This window comes from Erpetoichthys calabaricus, chromosome 3, assembly GCF_900747795.2.
Source record: "Erpetoichthys calabaricus chromosome 3, fErpCal1.3, whole genome shotgun sequence".
NCBI lineage: Eukaryota > Metazoa > Chordata > Cladistia > Polypteriformes > Polypteridae > Erpetoichthys > Erpetoichthys calabaricus.
Genome location: NC_041396.2, coordinates 26,618,630 through 26,633,460, shown reverse-complemented (window position 1 = coordinate 26,633,460; position 14,831 = coordinate 26,618,630). Strand labels below are relative to the sequence as shown.

Genomic DNA, 14,831 nt, shown 5'->3' with positions numbered 1-14,831 from the left:
TATATATATATATATATATATATATATATATATATATATTGTCACAGATGGCTGCGGTTCTGACCCAGCCGGAACGCCTAGAAGGACCAGAAGGTGACTGTTATGTCTTCCGGGTCATGAGGAGGCAACCGCCCCAGAGCAGGAGAGGACCATGGGAGAGGAGGAGAGACTTTCCAACTCGTTGGAACCCATGGCCACTGCCAGGGGGCGCCTTAAGCCTCCTAGAACCCGGGAGACCTTTACTTCCGTCAATCCTGGTGTTGAAAGACTGAAGTCATTTATTCCAACCATCTTCATTTAATGTCAATTTTGTTGTTAAAGAACTTCTCATTTAATCACACAGCTCATGCTCTCTATATTTTTAGAAATTAATAATGTGGTATTTACTTATGGTAGAAATTCAGTAAAAGTGATAGTGCTTTTATCCTGTTTCTTCAATGTTATAATGGCGAGTTAATCAGAAGCTGCATGATTTGTTAAAAGGGATGAAAAAGATTCCACTTGGACAGCACCTGTAGTCTTTGTTACGAAGAAGAAATCATGGATGTTGTAATTCTTATTATTTGTTTATTTTGTATTATTACCTCAATATGACTTTACGATTGGGTTTTTTGTGTTTTCTTATCATTATTTTGGTGATGGAAGTTATAATGAGTTATTTTATTTTTTCTTCTTCTTTCTCTATGGATTTTGGGAATATATTTTACATGGAATCTGAGGTTTTGATCCCCAAGGAATGTGAATTTCACATTTATTATGCAGAATTCACCATGATTAATAAATTAAAGTTTTAAACCTTCTTATCAGGATGCCATTTTGTTTGTTTATTGAGTACTGGGTTTTTAATGAGTTAGTGTTGGTTGTTGTCATGGTGATTCATCCCAACAGCCCCCGGGAATAACACAGCACGTGACATCATTCAGAGCACCAGCGTAAAGATCGACTCAAAGGTTTCCTGAGAAACTGATATTAAGATTCTCTACTTGATTTTATAGCTGTTTTCTCTGAGTAACGTACTTCTTTTTTCAAACAAAACAGTTTTTCCGGCTTTAGACTTTGCTTTTTTGATTAGCATTCTTATATTTTGGCGATCGTTTGGCAGTTGTTTTGGTATGGATCTCTGCCTGATTTTTGACTGTGTCTTTTCTCCTCAATCCCATTTTCAAATCTTCACTGTCTCTCTTTGAGTCAGTACAGAGTTATCATGCTGCTGACATTTTTGATAAGGTTGACTTCTGTTGTAGCTTGATCAGTCATTTTTGGTTATGTGACCCTGACTTTGTGGCGTGTGACTACCAACATAAATAAAGGGGGATTATCCTAGTTTTGGGATTATTAAAGCAAATCTTTGCTGTGTGTGCTTAAGTTTCTTTTTTAAGGATTTATTCATTGTTAGTTTGGTTGATGAATTCTGCTCAAATTTGATTCTTTCTTTTCCCCAAAAGCTACTTAGTTTAGTCATCTTGTCAGCTTTACTAATTTTGATCACTAGCTTTCCTTGACCCTGAACTTGTTTCTTTCTCTGTTTAGCCCTTTAAATCTACAGTACTTCACACAGTACTTACAATAATCTTGGCACAAACTCTGCATTTTGTATCAGTAACTAGATATTGAACTTAGTTATTTACACTGCTCAAAAAATGAAGGGAAGGCTTAATCATCCCAGTCTAACACCAGGTCAATTAAGCTTCAGGGATGTCAGTCTGTCCAGTTAGGAAGCACAAGTGATTGTGAATCAGCGTCACCTGCTTTGGTGCAAATGAAAGTGACAACAGAGAGAGAGTGACTGGAGAGACAACAGCAAGACAACTAACAAAAAGGGAATGGTGGCCACAGACAATTGCTCTCACCTTATCTTTCCTGGCTTATTCTTCCCTCATTTTGCATTTTGTTAGTGTCCTTGTCACTACTAGTATCATGAGGTGGTCTCTGCAGCTGATTTATGTTGCACAGGTAGTCCTGCTCCTCCAGAATGGCACATCCATAAATGTCATCACAAGAAGGTTGGCTGCGTGTCCCAGCACAGTCTCAATAACATGGAGGAGATACTAGGAGATGGGCCATTACATGAGGTGAACTGGACAGGGCCATAGGAGGGCACCAATCCAGTAGGAGGACCGGTAGCTGCTCATTTGTTGCGAGGAAGAACAGGAGTAGCACTGCCAGAGCAATACAAAATGACCTCCAGCTGGCTAATGGTGTGCATGTTTCTGACCAAACTGTCTGAAACAGACTCCGTGAGGGTGACAAGAGGACCTAATGCCCCCTATCACTGTGCAGCTTGACTGGGATTTACCAGAGAACACCACAATTGGCAACTCCACCATTGGTGCCCTGTTACCTTCACAGATGACAGCAAGTTTACACTGGGCACATGTGACAGATGTGAAAGAGTCTGGAGACGCTGTGGTGAATGTCATGCAGCCTGCAACATCATCCAGTTATGAGGCATATGCTTGGAGGGTCGCACAGTCCTCCACGTGCTAGGCTGCGGTACCCAGATTGCTCTTAGGTACTGGGATGAAATCCTTAGAGCCACTGTCAGACCTTACGCTGGTGCAGTGGGACCTGGGTTCCTCTTTGTGTAGGACAAAGCCCGGCCTCATTTGGCCAGAGTGTCTAGGCAGTTCTTGGATGACAAAGGCATCGATGCTATTGACTGGATTGCATGTTCCCCAGACCTGAATCCAACTGAGAACCTCTGGGACGTTATGAATCAGTGCATCCGACGCCATCAAGTAGTGCCACAGACTGTGCAGGAGCTCACTGATGCTCTGCAGGAGGCGATCCCTTGGGACACCATCTGCCATCTCATCAGGAGCCTGCCCAGACATTATCAGAAGTGCATAAAGGCAAGTGGGGGCCATACACACTACTGAATTAGATTATTAGTTCACAGAATGAAATTCAGGGCGGCATGGTGGCGCAGTGGTAGCACTGCTGCCTCGCAGTAAGGAATCCTGAGTTCACTTCCCGGGTCCTCCCTGTGTGGAGTTTGCATGTTCTCCCCGTGTCTGCGGGTGCTCCGGTTTCCTCCCACAGTCCAAAGACATGCATGTTAGGTGCATTGGCGATCCTAAATTGTCCCTAGTGTGTGCTTGGTGTGTGGGTGTGTGTGTGCCCTGTGGTGGGCTGGCACCCTGCCCAGGGTTTGTTTCCTGCCTTGTGCCCCATGTTAGCTGGGATTGGATCTAGCAAACCCCCGTGACCCTGTGTTAGGATACAGCAGTTGGAAAATGACTGACCGACTGACTGACAGAATGAAATTCACATAAGTTGAATTAGCCTGTGATTTCAGTTTTTGACTTTGATTTTCAGTGTGATGTTAAATCAGCCGTCAATGGGTTGGTGATTTTGATTTCCATTGACATCATTTTGTTCTCAATGAATTATACAGTATTACTCAGTAAAGATTTTCCACTTGAACATTTCCTTCATCAACAGCTGATGTGTGATTTAAGTGTTCCATTAATTTTTTTCTGAGCAGTGTATGAAGATGTATTTGTCACCTTTGAGGGTTTTGTGACAGTGTTAAATAAGGGAGAATTGTATTCAGCAGTGAGTCTCCCCAGTCGCTGCCAGCATCTGGAAATGAGTCTGGAAAATGGTGAGGAAAGCTGTTTTCATAACGTCTCCCAAGTCTTTAGAAATTCAAAACGATGCCTTTCGGTTAGGAAAAATCTCCAGCGCAGAGCTGTTTTGTATTGATGACATGTGAGTCATTACTGATTCTATTAGATGAGGTAACTGTTTACTCACATACTGTTGAGACACAACTAGCAGCAACCTGAGTCATATCATATGCTAGCCAAAACTTTCTCACTGATGACAAGAGCAATGCAAATTACAGCAATTTTAATTTGGGGATTCTTGTGAGCCATCCCTCGAAACGTTTAATGGCTGATGCCAATTGGCGTCATGTTTTTACATCTTTCATTATTTCATCAGTGTGCATGTCATGCTCCTGTCCTTCCTTGACATTTCCTACATTGTGGCACTTATATTAAGAATATGTGATTGATCATATTTTTCCTTGGTTTTTTCTTTTACACAAAAGAACCCTATTACAACCACAGACAATGCCATTAAATGCTGGTACCCTGTCAATCTCCTCCGTCCTGCATTTGCATATCCTTTTGCTTTGACAAATCTCCTCCTGCCGCGTTATCAACATTATTGAACTTTGCTGAACTGCTTTCTGTCTTCAGTAGAGAGCTACCTATAAAATAATCAATGAAAAACTGCCACACTTATTATGACTCACATCGCAAGATGAAGAAAAGAACAAATCTGAAAACCGTCAGTGCTCCAGTTAACTCAGTTAAGCCAATGTCACATTATGTGACTTCTAGTCGTAGCGTGTGTCTGATTTGCTGTCCACAGTTGTTGTTCTCATTGCTGGACCGTGTCAATTTAAACAAATAAAAGTTGCTGAGCATGTCTACTTTACTGACTGAGTGACGAACTTCCAAAACAGTCCTGGACACCCCTTTTTGTGACAGGAGAGAGTGTGCTGTCTGACTGTAAGCATAAGTTTAATACGTCACTGTGCTCCATGCAAGTCTATCTTATAAAAACCTCATTTTGTTACTCACATGTGGTACAGCGGACACGTAACCAGATTAAACACACAAGCAAGCAATATGACGAAAAATGGAAATCGTGCACAGTCAGACTGTGGGAGCTGTAACCATGTGCTATTTCTGTTAACTCTTTTAGAGCAGATGTCAACTTTTGTCAAATAAAGTTGACATCTGGGGCAGGGGGGGTGGTACAAGCTGTAAACGACGATAAAACTTATGATATACGCTAAATTGCCAAAACTATTGGGACGCCTGCTTTTACACACACATGAACTTTAATGACATCCCATTCTTAATACAAAGGCTTTAATATGGAGTTGGCCCACCCTTTGCAGCTATAACAGCTTCAACTCTTCTGGGAAGGAAGGCTTTCCACAAGGTGTAGGACTGTGTTTATGGGAATTTTTGACCAGGAGTCTCTGCTCTAATTCATCCCAAAGGTCTTCTATCGGGTTGAGGTCAGGGCTCTGTGCAGGCCACTCAAGTTCCTCTACACCAAACTCGCTCATCCATTTCTTTATAGACCTTGCTTTGTGCACTGCTGCGCAGTCATGTTGCCATCCCCAAACTGTTCCCACAAAGCTGGGAGCATGGAATTGTCTAAAATGGCTTTGTGTGCTGAAGCATTAAGAGTTCCTTTCACTGGAACTAAGAGGCCAAGCCCGTCCCCACACCATAATCCCCCCTCCACCAAACTGTACACTTGACACAATGCAGCCAGGCAAGTACCGTTCTCCTGGTAACCGCCAAACCCACACTCGTCCATCGGATTGCGTGATTCATCACTCCAGAGGACACGTCTACCCAGATCTAGAGTCCAGTGGCGATGGGCTTTCCACCAGTACATCTGACGCTTTGCATTGCACTTGGTGATGTAAGGCTTGGATGCAGCTGCTTGGCCATGGAAACCCATTCCATGAAGCTCTCTCTCTACGCTGCACTGTTCTTGAGCTTTTGGAGGTCTGTAGCTATTGACTCTGCAGAAAGTTGGCAACTTCTGCACACTGTGCACCTCAGCAGGCGCTGTCTCTGCTCTGTGAATTTACGTGGCCTACCACTTCATGGCTGAGTTGCTGTTGTTCCCAATTGCTTCCACTTTGTTATAATACCACTAACAGCTGACCATGAAATATTTAGTAGCGAGGAAATTTCACGAATGGACTTTTTGCACAGATGGCATCCTATCACGGTACCACGCTTGAATTCACTGAGCCCCTGAGAGCGACCCATTCTTTCACAAATGTTTGTCGAGGCAGTCTGCATGCCTAGGTGCTCGATTTTATACACCTGTGGCCATGAAAGTGATTGGAACCCCTAAACTCAATGATCTGGAGGGGAGATCCCAAAACTTTTGGCAATATAGTGTAGGTAGAATCCTTTTGCTCGGAGGACTGTTATAATCGTTGACTCGACGTCGAATCCCTGTGTGTGCGTGGGTAGCACAGAGTAAACAATGTCTAGAACAGCATCAACATCGGGTGAGAGAGCAATGCCAATGTGTAAAGCAAAATACTCTGTGCGTATTATTTATTTATTTTTTGCATATTATTGCTGAATCAGATTCTGTTTATCGAAATACAATTTTGATGCAAGTGATCTGGTGATCGAAAACTAAAGTCAGGCACCTCCATCAGCTGATCGTGCAGATGATGTGCCTACAGCAACGTTCATCCTGGGAGGACTGCACAGACAGATCCGTGGGAGGCAAGCTGGCAACTGGACTTCAGACGAGATGGCATGCCAGTGGACACGACGGATTACCAGCCACTCGACTACTTCAAGAAGTTTTTTTTTTTTCCTAAAAACGTCTTTCAGCTTGTGAGTGATGAGACAAACAAGTATGTGAATTTACATACTGTAGAGATTCATGAAACATACAACAGAGTGACATTAGTCATAAATAAGTATTTTATGTTGATTTGTGTGTTAAACCATTGCTTTGTGTGCTTTTTAGAAAAACTTTTCTCTCAATTATAAAAAAAAAATCCTGGGAGAGAAAGACTAGGGACATGAAGATCACGGATGACACTTAAAAGACCCGCAAGACGAAAGAGATTGGCCACGGAGCGTCTCGCGGGGACCTTAAACATGAGACTTTGTGCCAAGAGATTGACTCAGGACCGTCTCGCGGGGACGTAGAACATGAGATTCTTGCAAGACATGCCCTACTTACAACCAATATCAAATAAGACCACGGGCAGCAAAACACTCAGTCGTGCAAAGGCTTTGAGCACACACAGATCCAGGGCTCTCAGCACATATAAAGAATTTAAGGAGAATACGTTATAGATGAAACGTCGACGACTAAGTGAAGAAGAATTAGCAGCGCGGAGAAAAGAGACTCAACAGCGTTGGAGTGTATTTCGATAAAAGAATAATCGAGGTGCAAATTCAGAAAATAAGGAAAATAATAATCAGCCCGGAACAAGTGGAATTGGAAAAAAAAAACACATCCAATCGGGCTCAGAATTAAAAGACAAAGTAGAACTTCATAAAGACGTTCAAAAACGTTGCTGTTATACACATGCAGAGCAGGTTAGAGATTATGAAAACGGTGGATTCGAAAGGCCCAAAAAAAAAGTTGGTACGATACAAATGCAGAGAAAGTTAAAGAAAGTAAAAAAGAAAGTAAAGATCACAGTAGCACAAACAAACAGAAATTATTACTCAAAAAAAGGGAAAATAATCACCACGGACCAGGTGTCATTGAAAAAAAAGCAGGACAAAGCGAGGTCAGAAATAAAAGACAAAGAGTAAAAAACAAAGTGAAACGCCATAAAGAGGTTAAAAAACAAGGGGGCCAAACACATGCAGAGCAGGTTAGAGAAAATGAAAACTGGAATTCAAAATACTCTAAAGAAAACATAGGCACGAAACACATGCAGAGCAAGATACAGAATATGAAAGCAGAAAAAAATGAAAGTGTCAAAACAAAGAAAGTAAACATCACATTAGCGCAAACAAAGAGAAATTATTAGTCGGAGAAATAATGAAAAGGCGAATAGAGATCGAATATATGGACATAAGTGATATGTCAGAAGTATGTAAATATTGTAAGGCTTTGAAGTTTAAGTCAGAGAATTTCAAAAACGTGTTTTACCTCACATGCATTTATTGGTTACTTTGCAAAAAAAATTATTAACTGCTGATGATGTCGATCGTTTTGTCTGTGCTGAAATTCCAAACAGAGGAACCTATCCTGAATTATGGTACAAAGGCATTAAACACATGTCTCACCGACCTCATTTAAAAGATTCAGCATGTTGGGACTCGAAAGATTCCAAATATTGTTTTTAACAAAGTTCTAAAATAAAAGTGAAACTAATGAAATAGCAACAATTCAAAGAAAAAAAAATCTTAAAAGTGGGTATCCGGAAATCCAAACACGGGGGGTCGGCGAGCAATGCCCCCTAGTTTTGAAAAAAATATTCAGCCATGAGACAAAAGAAAACAAAAATTACCCCTAAAAGTAGATAATGAATTATGCATCAGCTCATGCCTGCCGCCAGTCACACTACATAAAAGGACTCTATATTGATTATTACACATAAAGGTTATTAGAAAAACACCCAAATATTTACATGTAAATATGCAGGAGATGACTTTATAGAATATAAATTACAAATAATCAATGTACTAGACAAAGACAGAAGGGATAGAGAGAGAAGACATTATCATTATCCGTACTGGTTTTATGGCTATTTTCATGGCTTTTTGCTTCCAAATTAGTTTCTCCTTCAATTTCCCTTTCCCTTTTCTTCTATCAATACAAGATCACCATACAACAGCTTCCATGGCAATGTTCTTCTCTGGGCACCACATCCATTATAATCACGACAAAGCAAAGATCCCTGATGCAGCCCCACCTTCACTTTAAAGCTTTCTCTATCCCATCTGCTGTTCTGACCTCGTTTATGCTTTCTCGTACCCCAACATAATCACAGACTACCCATTTCTCCACATCAGGGGTCTCCAACCTTTTTTCCCTAAGAGCTGCTTTTACAAAATGAAAATGGCCGAGAGCTACTCATGTTTTCTAATGTTTATTCTCATAGTTTATTTCAACCCAAACAAACTGAATAAGCTTGTTTTGCCTGAACATTTACAAAATGTTGGTGTCCACAACTCACATTTTGCATTAAAACATCACAAAAAATATTTAGTTCACCTGCAAGTGCATTTTGTATGTCTGTATGTATTTTCTAGTGTATCTCACTCTATTGAATTAAAACATGAATGCTGTCAAAAAAAAAAATCCAAATACACAGATCTGACTTATTCATTTATCATTTTGTTCCATGTCACTGTTTCACTTTATTCACATGTCCAGTTGCACGTGTGATGTGTTTTTTAGTTAGTCAGATGACTGGCACTGCATGGAGTCAACAAGAGAGGTGTATGGTGGAGTGTAGCCACTGAGGTTTGCTCTTCTGGAATCATTTAAATGTTCATCTCTCAGTCTTGTTCTGAACTTTGATTTCATGACATTCATGTCAGACTCACAAGAGGTATGGAGACCCAAACAAAGCAGACATTTCCAGAGCTGCTTGGTGAAGATTCTTATAGTTATCAGGCTCTACTAAGCTCCATAAATGCAGAGAATGCTGTTGAGACTTTAACTGCACATTATTTTGAAGGTTTACTAATATATAATATTGAAAATCCAATGTCTCTCTGCCCGCTTTTCACAACGGATTTTGATCAGGTTTTTATCTATAATTTGCTTGAACCTTCCGGTTGATTTTGCGACTTCTCTCATTTCGTTGTGTATCAACAACAACAACAACATTTATTTATATAGCACATTTTCATACAAAAAAGTAGCTCAAAGTGCTTTACATAATGAATAAAAGAAAAATAAAAGACAAAATAAGAAATTTAAAATAAGACAACATTAGTTAACATAGAAAAAGAGTAAGGTCTGATGGCCAGATGGGACAGAAAAAAAAAAAAAAAAACTTCAGACGGCTGGAGCAAAAAAAAAAAAAATCTGCAGGGGTTCCAGGCCACGAGACCGCTCAGTCCCCTCTGAGTATTCTACCTATCACATTCTATCACCTATCACAGTTCGCTTGCAGTACCGATTTATTTGTGCGAATCCGAGAAACACACAGCGGGCCGATGTGTAGTACCCACCTGGATGATGCAATGCTAGCCATTATTGCGCTAGTACACTCACCATGCATTGGCTATTAGGTGGTGAAAGGGTGAGAGAGATAGCCAGTTAGAGAAAGGGGGTGATGAAGGGGCTAGTATGGATGAGTCTATAATGGGCAGTTTAGCCAGAATGTCGGGATGAATCCTACACTTTTTTGAACAATGCTCAGAGATCTTTAATGACCGAAGAGATATGTCTCATCTGAAGGACGGTGCCATATTTATAACACAGTGTCTGTGTCGCTGCACCAGTGCATTGTGATCCATACACAGACCACAGGGTAAGTGCCTCCTGCTGGCCTCACCAACACCTCTTCCAGCAACAACCCTAGCTTTTCTTAGATGGTCTCCCATCCAGATACAAGACAAGTCCAAACACGCTTAACATCAGGAGGATAACCTGTTCATGAAGTATAGAAAGTATGGCTGCTGGTAAACTCTAGATGATCGTAACATAGATTGATGTTATCAAACCAATGTAATCCAATTCAAGGTCATCGGCATCAGGTGTAAAGCAGGAACCACCCTTGGATGAAGCATCGGCCCATCACAGGACCCACTCAAACACATCCACAACCAAACTAATCTTTGCTCTAGGATAATTCTGAACTACCAATTAACACCAACATCTTTGGGCTTTGGGAGGAATGCCAGAGTACTGGAGGAAAAGCCACAAATGACTAAGGGGGAATGTGGAGACTACACAGAAAGTGACCTGCCATGGAATTCAAACCCAGGGCACTGGATTCATGAGGGAGCAGTGATCAGCCATTTATCTTCATGAGTTATTTTGAATAGCAGGTTTAAACAAAAAGTAAAAAAAGAATGACAAACACACAAAAGAGGGTGCAAAGGAATGAAGTCGCCTCCAGGGTCGAGTCCTGTTCTTTGCTCAATCATGTCTGAACAAAATGCATCTCTCTATGATCCTGTTATGGATAAATCGAGTTCTGAAAATCATACAATAGATGGTAATGTAGAATTGTTTTTCCAATGTTTTCTTTTCCATCTCCACTGTTTCCACATAGACTATTCTTCTCTTTCTTCTTTTTAGTGTTCATCTATTTTCAAACCTGCTTATCCAGTTCAGGGTTCTGGGGAGCTAGTGCCTAACATGGAAGCCTCAGGTGCACACTGAACACCAAACTCAGATGGGGCTTTAATCCATATTTGTTATGATCATCCTTTTTCATTTTCTGTGGCTTTTTTGGCTAATGAGTGATAATGTGTAATGCCCAGGAGAAGGTCAGGCTTGTGAACCAATAAAGAGCAACGCAGGGTAAAAGATTAAAAGATGGATACGAGCAGAGCTGGAATCACAAAGCTCCTGACTTGCAGTCAGACATTCTACTATCTGTGCTAAGCTGCAACTGCCAAGACTGCCACTAAGATTGTGATCTCCGACTGCAAAATATCATCAAGGTTGCGGTAGAGTACATAACTTGATAAATATTTAGTATGTCTTTATTTATAAGGTTGACATACCAATTATTTTATTGATGCTTTATGAGGCTTGTTGTACTTTCATGTCTGACTAACCAACCCCTGAGATTTTAGAAGTGACTTAAGATGTGAGATTTATTGTAGGGTTGAGGAAGGTGCTTCAAACTGGTTTGGCATGGGGGATTCGGTGCAGGACATTCTATTAGCCAACCCCCAATGGAAGGCCTTTAAACTACCTAGCTAAACAAATAGGAGGGGGGGGGGGTCTATAAGTCTATCCACTACTTGAGGGCAGGCGTATAAAGACAGTGTGTGCACCCATTGGTCTAAAGTATGGCTGTCTGAGATCGGTTTAAAATCAGAGGCTATTCTGTACCGTGATGCCCTATTGGTCTAAGGATTTGGACAGGAATGTATAAAATTGGTTGCTTTAACCCTCCCTCTCTCTCACTCTCACACCATGGTCATGAAGAGAACACAATGAGGAGATTAACTTGGCAGCCATATTGGGAAAGGCATACAGCCTGTTATGAAGAAAGCTGACTAGAAATGATGACTTGACCAGAGACATTTGAGTAACTTCAAATCAATGTGCCGCCTGAAACTACACATCTAGCATCAGGTTATATGATTATGGTTTGCCAATATTTACATGTTCTCTGATTCATTATTATTATTTTATAAATATTATCGATAATACATTATTAAAATGTGTAACTTAACTCCTGCTTGTCCTTTTACACCATCAAATTGCCTGAGGTTACAGATGTAGAAGGGAAGGTGGGAAGAAGTGCTAAATTTCAACACCTTATAAACAGTGGGTATGTCTATGAGATTTAAGGTAGTCCACACGATGAGGAGTACAAAAAAGGGAAAGCAGTGAAACATAGGGTTCTACCAAGATGAAACAACAGTTTTCTCTCTTTTTTAATTGTTAAAATAATTTTTCAGTGAGTTTGGATTTTTCTGGGACATAGGATCAAGAAATCGAACCATTAGTCAAATCCATTTTTCTTTTGGTTGCCTGCAAATAGCCAAGAATTTCTTGTCAGCCACTCAGATATTCAAGGACATGTCACATATCACTCTAGTAGAGGATACCATCACCTAGTTCCTTCATACAACACTGGCCCACCAGGACAGCAAGAGAGAGGGAACTACTGTATGCGTGAGTGCTATTTATAGACTATAGCTCTGCATTTAACACAATAAACCCCTCTAAATTCATCACCAAGCTCAGTGATTTGTGGCTGAGCACTTCATTGTACAGCTGGATTTTGAACGTCCTGACAGGCAGACCCAAGGTGGTTTTAGTAGGAGGCCTCAATTCATCATCCCTTATTCTCAACACAAGTGCTCCACAGGGCTGTGTTCTGAGTCCACCACTGTGCTCTCTCCACACGTAGGACTTCACAGCTGTACACAGCCCTAACATCATTGTCAAGTTTGCTAATAACACAGCTGTGGTAGGCCTGATATCTAAAAACAGTCAGCAGGTTTACCCAAAAAAAGTGCTGGATCTGTCACACTGAATTTCAGCAAAACAAAGGAGCTGATTGTAGACTTTGAGGGAAAATGGCAGAGGCGCTAGCACCCTCTCAGTATTTACAGCACTCAGGTAGAGAGGGTGGACAGTTCCAGATACCTCAGAGTCCATGTCATAGAGGATCTAACCTGGTCTAAGCACATCAACATCTTGGTGAAGAAAATACTCCAACATCTGTACCACCTTATATAAAAAGGGTGACAGGGCAGATCCAAGCAACTATAGGCCAGTAAGCTTAACATACTGTACATCACAGGAAAATTAATGGAAGGAATTATTAAGGATAAGATTGAGCAACACCTGGCAAGGACAGTCAGCATGGGTTCAGAAGAAGGTGGTTGTGTTTTACTAACATGCTGGAATTCTATAAAGAGACAACAAAAGGAGACGATCAAAGTGGAGCAGATGATATTATTTATCTTGACTTTCAGAAAGCATTTGATAAGGTGCCACATGAGAGGTTGGGCATCGAATTAAAAGAAGTGCGAGTTCAGGGTGATGTTTTTAGATGGGTGCAGAATTGGCTGAGACACAGGAAGCAGAGGTTGATGGTGCAAGGAACCTCATCAGAATTGGCCGATGTTAAGAGTGGTGTTCCACAGGGGCCAGTGCTAGGGCTGCTGCTATTTTTAATATAGAAGTTAATTTGATAGAGAACACAGGTTTTTAATTAAAAACTGTAAATTTTTAATTGATTCATAAAGTATACAGTATAGGGTTATGTATAGAATGGCATATCGGGTAAATGGCCTCCACAGCTTTGCTGGCACATACGCACTCTTTTGTCGATATAATAATAATAATAATAATAATAATAATAATTCATTACATTTATATAGTGCTTTTCTTAGTACTCAAAGCGCTATCCACACAGGGAGGAACCGGGAAGCGAACCCACAATCTTCCACAGTCTCCTTACTGCAAAGCAGCAGCACTACCACTATATGCTATAGAGAGCTTCTGGAAATGTTCAATTCTTGACCACGGTGCCGAATTGATGTTCCTGGACTCTCAGCAACACTCTCACGAACTGCTTCGATGTTTTGTGTTGAACGACTTGTTGAAGGACAGCCAGAGTGTCTAAGATCACTAATTGATCCAGTCTCCCTGAATTATTTAATTAATCTCTTCACAGTTGATGAAGTTAAATCACTATTCCGACCATATTTTGTACGAAAATTGCAAACTGTAGCTGCCAAACCTTCATTATTTTTAAAATATTGATCAACAACGCATTGTTCTTTCGTGTAGCGCTCCATTTTTAATATCCCTGAACTGTGAGCTGTCACGCTGTATTTTTTTTTTTTCGTTGGTAACACTTTACCGCACAAATGGCACCAAATTCAAATCTTGCGTGAATTTTGGGACACCCTCTATATATAAATGCTTTATAGAGAGGAATCTAAGTGACAAGCTAGTTACGTTTGCAGGTGATACCAAGATAGGTGGATTAACAGATAATTTGGAATCGGTTATATCATTACAGAAGGACTTGCATAGCATACAGGCTTGGGCAGATTTGTGGCAGATTAAATTTAATGTCAGTAAATGAAAGTATTACACATAGGGCTACAGGGGTTGAATTATGAGGAAAGATTAAAAGAGCTGAGCCTATACAGTTTAACCAAAAGTAGATTAAGAGGAGACATTATTGAAGTGTTTAAAATTACTGTATGAAGGGAATTAGTACAGTAGATCGAAACTGTTATTTTAAAATGAGTTCATCAAGAACACGGGGACACAGTTGGAAACTTGTTAAGGGTAAATTTCACACAAACATTAGGAAGTTTTTCTTTATACAGAGAACCTCAGGTACTTGGAATAAGCTACCAAGTAGTGTGGTAGACAGTAAGACGTTAGGGACTTTTAAAACTTGACTTGATGTTTTTTAGAAGAAATAAGTGGATAGGACTATTGAGCTTTGCTGGGCTAATTGGCCTGTTCTCATCTAGAGTGTTCTAATGCCTCAGGGATTTCAGGCTGCCCTCCCAATTACTAAAGAAGTTCTACACATCCACCATCGAAAGTATCCTGACAAGAAGCATCACCACCTGGTCTAGGAACAGCAGGACCACAAGGCTCCGCAGACAATCTACACCACG

At 40.7% G+C, this 14,831-nt stretch overlaps 1 protein-coding gene across 1 annotated transcript in view; it reads right to left on the bottom strand.

Moving 5' to 3' along the window:
- The window catches only part of LOC114647841 (potassium voltage-gated channel subfamily A member 3-like), a 72,373-nt gene that overhangs the window by 44,313 nt on the left and 13,229 nt on the right, over positions 1 to 14,831 (bottom strand). The window lies entirely within an intron of this gene.